Here is a 10,615-nt window from a genome sequence, read left to right on the forward strand (position 1 = left end):
TTTCTATGTTCTATAATGCTCTTGTGAAGCACCTTAGGGCATTTTCATTATGATAAATGCACTATATTAATATAAGTTGTTGATGGTATTGGTACATAAAAACACAACAGTATAGCTTCAAGTTAAAATGAAACAAAAATGTTTGCATTGTAGATATTGATAATATCACACAGCACCACAACCTCACAACTGCATCTGATATATATATACATAAAGAGTGAGAAAATGTATTTTATTTTGAAACACAATTTAATATATTTATATTTATATATAAATTGTTCCATCTAATGCTTGATGGGTCCATCATATTACATTACTTGTGCTGAGCTTCCCTCGTCAAAGTTTAACTCCTGTCTTCACAAAAAAATTCCAGTAAGTCACAACTGATGTTGTAGGGGAAGTGATGGAAAGCAGGTAGATAACTATCCAGTGAGGAAATAATTAGCAAGGAAAATGGTGGGGTAGATAACAATTTACATTTACTTCTGCTTATTTGTATTTAATATAATAAAATGTCCCAGAGAATAGCACATGAGCATAATGCGACAGAATTCAACACTGAGCCAAAGGAAACTTTAGGATATATGACCAAAAGTGTGTTCAAAGGGTCAAATTTTAAGGACGCTCTTAAAGTAGGTGGAAAGCTGGAGAAGTTTAGGGATGGAATTCCAGAGCTTTGGATCTAGTCAGCTAAATGCACAGCCAATAATGATGGAATGAGAGAAATATGAGATGGAGAAGACGCCAGGGTTGGAGGAATACAGATTTCAAGGAGGTGGGTAGGGGCTGAGTGAGATAGAATTGGGTAAGCACAGAAAGCCTTGAACGCAAGGATGAGAACTTTACTATGGAGACAATGCTAGTTTTGAACCTAAATTAAGAATGCTGTTGCACAGATATTTGATAAAGAATGAAGGATTCAAATAATAAAATGTAAAGACCTATAAAGGATTGGGAACATTGCAGAAATTTGTCTTCGGTCCTATTGTATTCATGAGAATGAACCTTTAGAGTCAGACAGTCCATTGTATTAGGAAAATTCGTGGTTACCCTAACTAATCCAGTAGATGGCTGGACTAGGGCTGGGAGGAGGGTGGGAGAAAGGCTAGTGAGTGGTGGGCTGGAGGAAACGTTCTGGATCACCCAGCTATTAAAATCATTTGTGTGACTGTATGGGCCCCTTACAAGAGAGCTGCTCTATTCTCCCCCAACAGTTTTTGGGCTACTAGTCTTTGGCAATTCAGCCCACCAACCCACCCCCAGGGGCTGGAATGGACCTCCCTTCAATTGGATTGGTCGGGTATACCTGTTGGAACCAGACAAGTATGTCTGTGGCAATCATAAGCCTGTTCTCGACTGCAAGCTGGGGAGGAGATACATCGGACTTAGGGAAATCCTTATTACACCCCTTTTACAACAAGAGCTCTGTAATAGACAGGAGCCCTAAAAAAGCCCAGCTTGAATATCCAATGTAGTCTGCAACCTGGCATTTCTCAGTGCTTTCCTACTTTTGGCTCTTTCTCTCATCGAAGGTGGAATAGGAGTGCACCAAAAGGCTGTTTCCCAAATTATGTGCAGAAATGATTTTTTTGCCTCTGGGATTTATTTATCGGTCTTCAGCAGGATAACACTATCTAGGTTCTCCATGAAAGAATGAAAGATCCTGCACTGTTTCTGAGGACAGGTCTTCCAAACTTCTTTTCAAATTCTTCCAATGATGTAGTGAACTCTTCCCTCACATTCACACTCAGTACAATGTACTTGCAATAGTGTAACATCACATTTGCTCTCAGCAATGCCACAAGTGATCTGTTAGTATAGAATAGAATTACTAACATTTGGAATTCACAACGCCATATATATGATCGTCACTATGCTTTCCTTATTATGTACTATTATATCTGAGGCTGCAGTTATAATGTTACATTTGCAATGATACAAAGTGTTATGAGAGCCTCCTGATATGAAAGTCATTCCTCTGCAATGAGATTGACAATCTAATTCCCAAAAATATGAGGAGTGCAGTTATGGTGACAATTTTGCAACACAACAAAGCAGCCACATCTTCACCAGCAACTAAGAGTGGCAGTATAACTCAGGTCAGGCCAGTGTCAGGTCTCAATCTGACTCCATTCTGATACTGGATTAGAGAGGCCACCAAACATTGCCTTGTCACTGCCGAGAATATAATGCCTGTATGCTGTCGAGCTGAGTTTAAAAATTGTCAATAAAGGCAAAGTACTGCAGATGCTGGAATCTGAATCTGAAGCTCTGATGTAGGGTCATCCTGCCTTGAAACATTAGCCCTATTCTCTCTCCACAGATACTGTCAGACCTGCTGAGATTTTCCAGCATTTTCTGTTTCTGTTAACGTTTGTTGTGATGGTTTACTCAACTTCCTGTGAATTGAGAATATTTTGTGTATGGTTGCTTCCAATCTTTTTCTGAAATATTCTGAAGGTACAGTCAGAAGAAAACTTCCATGCATGCGTTTTACCTTCTGGTATCATTTATAATTATTAACGTGCAACATGGATTGGGTGTTTCTGGTTGTAATTTGCACTTTGGCCCAACTATGTTCAGTTCAGTACTGGCTGTCAGCAGTGGGCTACACTCTTGTCACTAAGTGAGTAGGTTGTGGGTTCAAGTCTCTTAAATATAAATTCTCTGCTGAATCCTACAATGCAGTTCTGAGGAAGTGCTACACTGTCAGAGGTGACATCTTTTGGATGCGGCATTAATCTGAGGTCCTGTCAGTCCCCTCAGGTAGATGTAAAAGATCCTATGGTGCTATTTTGAAGTAGACCAGGGGTTTACTCCCAGCATCCTGCCTGGTGTTTATCCACCAACCATCACAACCATCATATTATGTGGTCGCTATCTCATTGCCATTTGCAGGGCCTCACTTAATGTAAAGTGGTTGACATGTTGCCTATATTACTGACTACCCTACTAAAGTACTTCATTGGTTGTAAAATGCTTTGCGATACCTGGAAGTCACGAGAGGCACGATATAAAAGCAACTTCGAATTACCCTTCTACTATAGAGTCATTAACAAACCTGGATTCTTGTCCAACAGACAAGCTTAATGGCCTCAAGTCTGCACATGGTGAAGGACACAGCTACCTACTGACTGGTTTATATTTTAAAAGTGTTCACTTGGTTCATTTAATTTGTTTTTTTTAATCTGGAGGAGGGAACCGAGTGCAGGGTGTCGAAATTTGCTGATGACACCAAGATTGGGGGAAAGGCAAATTGTGCGGAGGGTGTGGAGAGTCTGCAGAAGGATCTAGATAGGCTGGGCGAATGGGCCAGGAAATGGCAAATGGAATTTAATGTTGGCAAGTGTGAGGTGGTCCACTTTGGTAGGAAGAATGGTAGGAAGGACTATTACTTACGTGGCGAAAAACTGCAGCAGGCGACGGTGCAGAGGGACCTCGGGGTCCTTGTGCATGAGTCGCAAAAACCCAGCTTGCAGGTGCAGCAGGTGGTCAGGAAGGCGAATGGGATGCTGGCCTTCATAGCGAGGGGGATTGAATATAAAAGTAGGGAGGTCTTGCTGCAGCTGTATAGGGCATTGGTGAGGCCGCAGCTGGAGTACTGTGTGCAGTTTTGGGCGCCGCACCTGCGCAAGGATATTTTAGCCCTGGAGGGAGTGCAGAGGAGGTTTACTAGGCTGATACCGGAGTTGAGGGGATTGAGCTATGAGGAGAGGCTGAATAAACTAGGCTTGTACTCGTTAGAGTTTAGAAGAATGAGGGGAGATCTCATTGAGACGTATAAGATGATGAATGGGATGGATAGGATAGAGGTGGAGAGACTTCCCGCTCAAAAAAGACAGTAGGACTAGGGGGCACAGCCTCAAGATAAAGGGGAGGCGGTTTAGAACGGAGTTGAGGAGGAACTTCTTCACTCAAAGGGTGGTGAATCTCTGGAATTCTCTGCCTGTTGAAGTGGTGGAGGCTGCCTCGCTAAATATTTTTAAGAAGCGGGTTGATGGGTTCTTGATAAGAGAGGGGATTAAGGGTTATGGGGAGAGGGCGGGAAAGTGGAACTGAGCCACGACAGATCAGCCATGATCTTATTGAATGGCGGGGCAGGCTCGAAGGGCTAGATGGCCTACTCCTGCTCCTATTTCTTATGTTCTTATGTTCTTATGAAAGAAGTACTTCTCCTGCCTGCTTAAAAAGTCTGAACCATCTGGAGAGATGAGCTATGTATCCAAAGACACATGCATAGAAAAGTTACATCCTCAATATGCCGAGTATGAGGTCAGCAGTATGGCTGGAATCCACTAGATGAAAACTGTTATACCGAAATACCCACTTTGAAGAAAATCTGCTCCCTTCACCAGTAAACTGTTAAATATTCAGTTTCTTCCAGTTCAGTTGAGAGATTATTGAGCTGAAAAGTTAACTGGCTTCTGTCCCCACAGATCGTGACTGACCTGCTGAGTATTTGTAGCATTTTCTGATTTTACTTTGGTATACAGAGGCCTGTCTAAAACTGTACAATTGCAGCCTACTGTGCGAGCAACTGGAGCACATCTGCTCTTAATAGAGTAGGAAAGTCTATTACTCGCCCATGCAACTAAATCATGTAAATGAGCTACTAAATATTGCTGTACAAAATAGCAAGGCAAATATATTGCTGTACTTACAATACAATTTACTTAGATCAGAAAGGTTTGTAACATTTTTAAAATATCATCATACTATCTGAGTAGACTCAAAAAGTCTGAATGCCAAACGTCAACAGGAATTAATAACTCAAATCCACTAAAATTACTCAACTTACTGAAGAGATCGATAGGTTAGGAAGGAAGACCTGCATTGATATAATGCCTTTCACAATCTCAGGACATTGCAAAGAAATATAGTGACTGTTGAAATGTAGGATTCATGGCAACTAAATTTTGCTCACAGCAGGTTCCCACAAATAACAATGAGACAGATGACCAGATAGTCTGTTAGGGATGCTTGTAAAAGGATAAATATTGACCATGGCAAAGGACAAATATCTTTTGCTCTTCTTTAAAAAAGTGCCATGGATTCTTTAGCATCCACAGGAAATGCTAAATGGGAGCTTTTTATTAACAACTTCGATTGCATGCGCATTCCTTCAATACCATTCTGAAGCATCAGCCTAGAATTTTTACCCTGAAGTGGGATTTGAACTCACACTCTCCTGAGCCACAGAGGAGGGTGCACATTGATATCATGAAGCATAGGAGGAATTAAAAATATTACAGTTAGATATAGTACCTAAACTGGTTTTATTTTTCATTATGTTCTCTCTGTTTTTTGTTCAATGTGTGATGACAAATCACCAATCTCATAATCTAGAATTTAAATATGGTGTTTCAAAAGACTGTGGAAAAATCCTGTGGCAGGAAGGCATTTGTTAACTGTCATGCAATCCCGTGCATAGTGTCTATTTTATGAAATGACAAATGTCAAGAAGGGAACAAAAGGCAACTACATTTATATACCAGGTTCAGGGTGACATTGTGTAACTGTCTTGTACTTGCCTGATAGCCATCTATTATTACACTGAGTGTATAAAATGCTATTGGACTAGAGCCACTTACTTCTGCATCTCTTGCTGTGAGCTTGTCACCAGGCAGCTGTGTGAGGAAGAGGGCAATTGTGTTTAGTTCTATTACCCCGACATACACCCACTTAAAGATGTATCTCGAATGGAGGTGAATTAGCTGACAAAACAGAAAAAATATATTTGAGTACATTATTGTTCGTCAGGCTGTCATTTTAGACATTGCAGCTCAATGATTGCCTTTTCTTGTTGCCATACCCCCAAAGGAATTCCAATGATGTGGGCAATAGAATTACAGTGGATTTTACTACATTTGGTTCACCATTGGCCATATTTTGCAAACACTTTAAATCTAGAGCACAAATTGGCTTCATATTCCTGAGAATCATTTCCTGTTGAATAACAACTCCAGTTTTGAAAACATTCTCTGTCTAACAGATTGGCATCATTTTATGACAACAAAATGAGAATGCCTACAATATTTCTGAGGTGGTTGGAAATATGATCAATAAGTATTACTGTTGTACACTAGAATGTTTCCTTGTTGTTGTAGCCGGCATTCAAAAGGTTAGCACAACCTCAGAGCATTCTGATCCATTCATAGGGTCATAGAATGGTTAAAGCACTGAAGGAGATCATTCAGCCCATTATGTGTGTGCTGGCTCATTGCAAGAGCAGTTCACCTGCTGCCACTCCCCTGCCTTTGTCCCCAGAGCCAAGCAAACTTTTCCTCTTCATATAATGATTCAATTTTCTTTTGAAAGCCATGATTGGTTCTGTTTCAACTATGCTCTCAGGAAATGGTATATTAAGCATGATCTCAAACTGCCCTGCAACCTTGAATAATTTGTGCCCCCAACCCCACCATGCACCCCCCCCACCCCACTCCCACCTCCAGAGCTTTCTGCTCCTGCACCCACTTTAGCATTGTACCTTTTATTTTATATTGTTTCTCACTGTTCTTCTGATCAAAATGAATCACTTCACATTTCCTGCATTATCTTTCCTTGGCCACTTGTCCATCCCTTCTACCAACCTGTCTATGACTTTTTGAAGTCCAATGCTCCCCTTCTCAGAGTTCACACCACTTCCAACTTTTAATGTCATGATACCCTCCAGCTACTGTTGCTTGCTTGATGCGTTAATAAGGGTCATTAACCCATCGTAAGTCAGATGTAAGTTCATTTCCATCAGTGCCAATTATTTGCTGGCTAATTTCAAATCTAGCATTTTAGTATATATGGTTGTTAGCATTTGAAATGATAACTTGTCTCCACTGATTCAATGCTGAAAATTATCTTCATTGACATCTTCCTGTGCTTTTGACCTTGTAACTGACCCCCTCTCAGGGCTGTTCTTGTCTATTTTAGACTGGCAATATCACTTTCCCTAAGTTTTCTATCTCAATATACAGCTTTAAAAACACAACTTAAATTAGAAACTTATTGAGTCTGAATTGTATGAAATTCCGATGCAGAGATTTCCTGATATAAGTATTTTCTGTTCTAACTTCCCACATTCACTTAAATGATGTATTTATACTTTGAGCCAATCTGTGAATAAGGCACATAGAATTTGCTGCATGGATACAGATCATTCAGGTTGACAAGTCTATTTGGTATTTGTCCTCCACACCATTCTCCTGCCAGTCTATTTACTTCCTCTCACTGTATTGACATACATTTCATTCTTTTCCCCCTCGTGTATATATCCACCTTTCCCTTCAATGCATCTATGCTATTCAGCATGCGATAACAAGTTCCATATTCTCACAACCTCTGACTAAAGAAACTCACTCCAGAATTTCTTACTGATATATGGCTTCTAGTTTTGGTCTCATACTAAAGCGGAAACATCACCTCTACCTCTACCTAATGGAGCCTCTTCGTAATGCTAAGGACTTTCATTGGATCACCTCTTAATCTTGTCTAGAGAAAAGATCTCCAACCTTTTCAGCCTTTTATCTAGTTCTACCTCCCAGCTCTGAGATGACCTTCATAATTTGTTTTGCACATTCTATACCATTTCCCATTGCTTCAAACTGAGAGACACCACCATGCGGGTTCAATTCCTGTCCTGGCTGAGGTTATTCATGAAGGCACACCTTCTCATTTTGCCCCATGCCTGAGGTGTGGTGATCCTCAGGTTAAAATCTATACCAGTCAGCTCTTCCTCTCAAAGGGGAGAAGCTATGGTCATCTGATTTATGACAACTTTACCTTATAAACCAACATTCCATTGCATTTCTGAACCAGTAATTGAATTTTGACCACAACACAGTTTCCCAATTATCAGTCCAGAATAAAAGCAAAATACTTCTGCTGTTGGAAATCTGAAATAAAGGACAAAAAGTGCTGGAAGAACTTAGCAGGCCTGGTAGCATCCCTGGAGAGAGAAACAGTGTTCACATTTTGAGTCCAATATGACACTTCTTCTTCAGAAGATGAAGTGAAGTCATACTGGATTGGAAACATTAACTCTTTCTCTCTCCACAGATGCTACCAGACCAGTTGAGATTTTCCAATACTTCTTGTGTTTGCAATCAATCATGAGCATTCTGCTCATTGATGTTTAGAAAAAGCTGGACTTATTTTATATTCTTGACTTGGTGCTCAGTGTTAATGATGGACAGTGGCTGCATTCCAGCCCTCACTGTCCATGTGCAGGAACCAATAGCAAACCCAATGTGTTTGTCCCCAGCTGCCCAAAGGAATGTTGCTCCCTGGGAAGACCTATTCCAAAAGGATGTTAAAACGTTTCTTCAAATCCATCAGCACTGCAATTTGCATTGTGTGTAATCTTCAAACATTCTAGAGAAATTTGACAGAATATTCTTGAGGACTGAATACACAACAAAAACAGAAAACTCTGGAAAAACTCAACAACTCTGACAGCATCTGTGGAGAGAGAGAATAGAGTCACCATTTCGAGCCTGGCTGACCCGTCCTCAGAGCTGTCTTTGTCTTTGCTGTCTGGATGGTTGAACATGCATCTCCTGTTATATATCTCCAATATGACAGGAATGAAGTCCAGCGTTCTTCAAATGACCCCAGTATCAATAGTACGTTGGTTTATTTAGTCTCCAAGTTGTCTGATACTTTAGCAATGGCGCATTCACAACAGTTACAGCAGCGCTAATGTGATGACTATGCTACTGACACTAACCTCAAAGGCTGGGAGTTCACATCCCACCATATCGAGTGGTGAAATTAAATGTAATAAGCTTGGCCTACCGCCTGTTTATTTTCCAGGTAATCTGAAGGCTGGTTTTAGAAGTTATGTACAGCTTGGACAACTTATGATAATAATCTGCGTGGGGTAACTGAGCCTGCACGTATTCATTAGCCACCTTCCATTCTCACCCCACTCAATCCAAGATGCTAACCTCGCCCACAGCCGTTTGTACAAAAGAAAAGGGGACGATATCAACTCCTGGCCTTAGTTTGACATTGAGGATAAGAAGAGGGTGATGGGGATCAGGAAAGGCAGTGGGCGAGTATTGGTCCTGGAATCTATAACGACCGTTTGAGATAGATTGGGGGTGAGGGGAGTAAATGAGTACAACTGAAGATATCCACTTATATAATGATACTGTTTATTGCATTATATAGCAGGGCTAGCCCGGTAGCCGGGGCTGGACGGGCGGATAATTCAGACAGGTGAATGAAACATTGCGAGGATAGTTACAACTGGAAAGAATCTGGATCTGGAGTATATCATTCGCAACGACTTTCCAGCTTACACCAGTCCTCCGGTTCACCCGAGCTGGGTGATCGGGGATTGGGGGAGCGGGGGGCTGCGGGGTGGGGGGAGGTGGAGAGTGGTGTAATAGCTACCTTATCAATTAACTTTTTAAAATATGCAAAGTTATTTGCCTTAAATGTATAATCAGGATGGATGGTTGATTCTGCGTCACGTTCTGAACGACCTGCTTGTAATGTTTGCGTTTAGTTGGTGTCTTGTCAACTAACAGCTTGCCAAACATGCTAACTCCCTCTTCCCTGGCTTCCCTCCTGACACCGAAATGACAAATGTGCTGCTTTATCCATACAATTTATTTCATTATTGTTTCCAGCACCAAGAATTATAATCAATCACAAGAAAGTCCACTTGGCAGGTGTCAATCTTGGTGTGTGTATATATATATATTTGGGTCTCCGTCTATATTTAATCCAATTACAAGGGTCAAGGAGTAAGTGCAAATCCCCTTGTTACAGCTCAGTTGTTATTCCCGATTTATGGTAAAAGTTAAACATGGTGATATGTGAGTTCGGGAGCAACAATTTCTGGTGCGAACATTGATAGAGCGGCGCGGTGCCATTCATTAAACAGGTGCTCGTTACTTGTTAATGGAATATTTATGAGTGTTTATGTGTAAATGAATCATCCTGTTATTTCCTGGAGGAGAAGGGAGGCTTTAATGATGGAGGCTGCGTCTCGGCTCACTGCGCTTTCTACTACAATTGTAGATCGAACTCAGTCCTTGTCACGTCGAGAAACAGTGAATCTATAACATACAGGACGTGCCTGTCGACATACGGCAAATTGCATTCAATCAGCCCCGGGGAATTCGACTAATGCTTCAGCCCATAAACCGGCATAGGGAGGGGAGGAGAAGGGTTGGAGGGGGGCTGTGGGGGTGGTGGGGGGGGGGGGTGGGTGGAATCAGAAACTGTGGGCTGGTTTAGTTAAAAAAAAGTGCAGACAAGTAACCAGGTTGCCACGTGAAACCAAGTTTGTAGACAAATTAAATTCCAAAACAAGTAACGCAAATGGAGGCGAATATAGCCATGCAGATAGTATTTGGGAATTAATCGTGTGTGTGTTTTTTTTGTATGAGTGTGTGTGTGTGTTGGAGCGGAGGGGTGGTGGTGAGCCCAATGGATGTTTTAACACACACACCGGCGCGGCGTGTCCCCGGACATCGATAAGATTCGGTGTGGCGCGTTGGTGTTTGTTCAGGGCGCGCCTGTCATTTGGATTGACAGATGTCAGTCATTTTGCAATTGCTTGTCAGTGTCTGGTTACTAAAGGGAATGCGGCAACAGCTCGTGCAGAACG

Source organism: Carcharhinus amblyrhynchos, chromosome 6, assembly GCF_965287045.1.
Source record: "Carcharhinus amblyrhynchos chromosome 6, sCarAmb.v2.hapA, whole genome shotgun sequence".
Classification (NCBI taxonomy): Eukaryota; Metazoa; Chordata; class Chondrichthyes; order Carcharhiniformes; family Carcharhinidae; genus Carcharhinus; species Carcharhinus amblyrhynchos.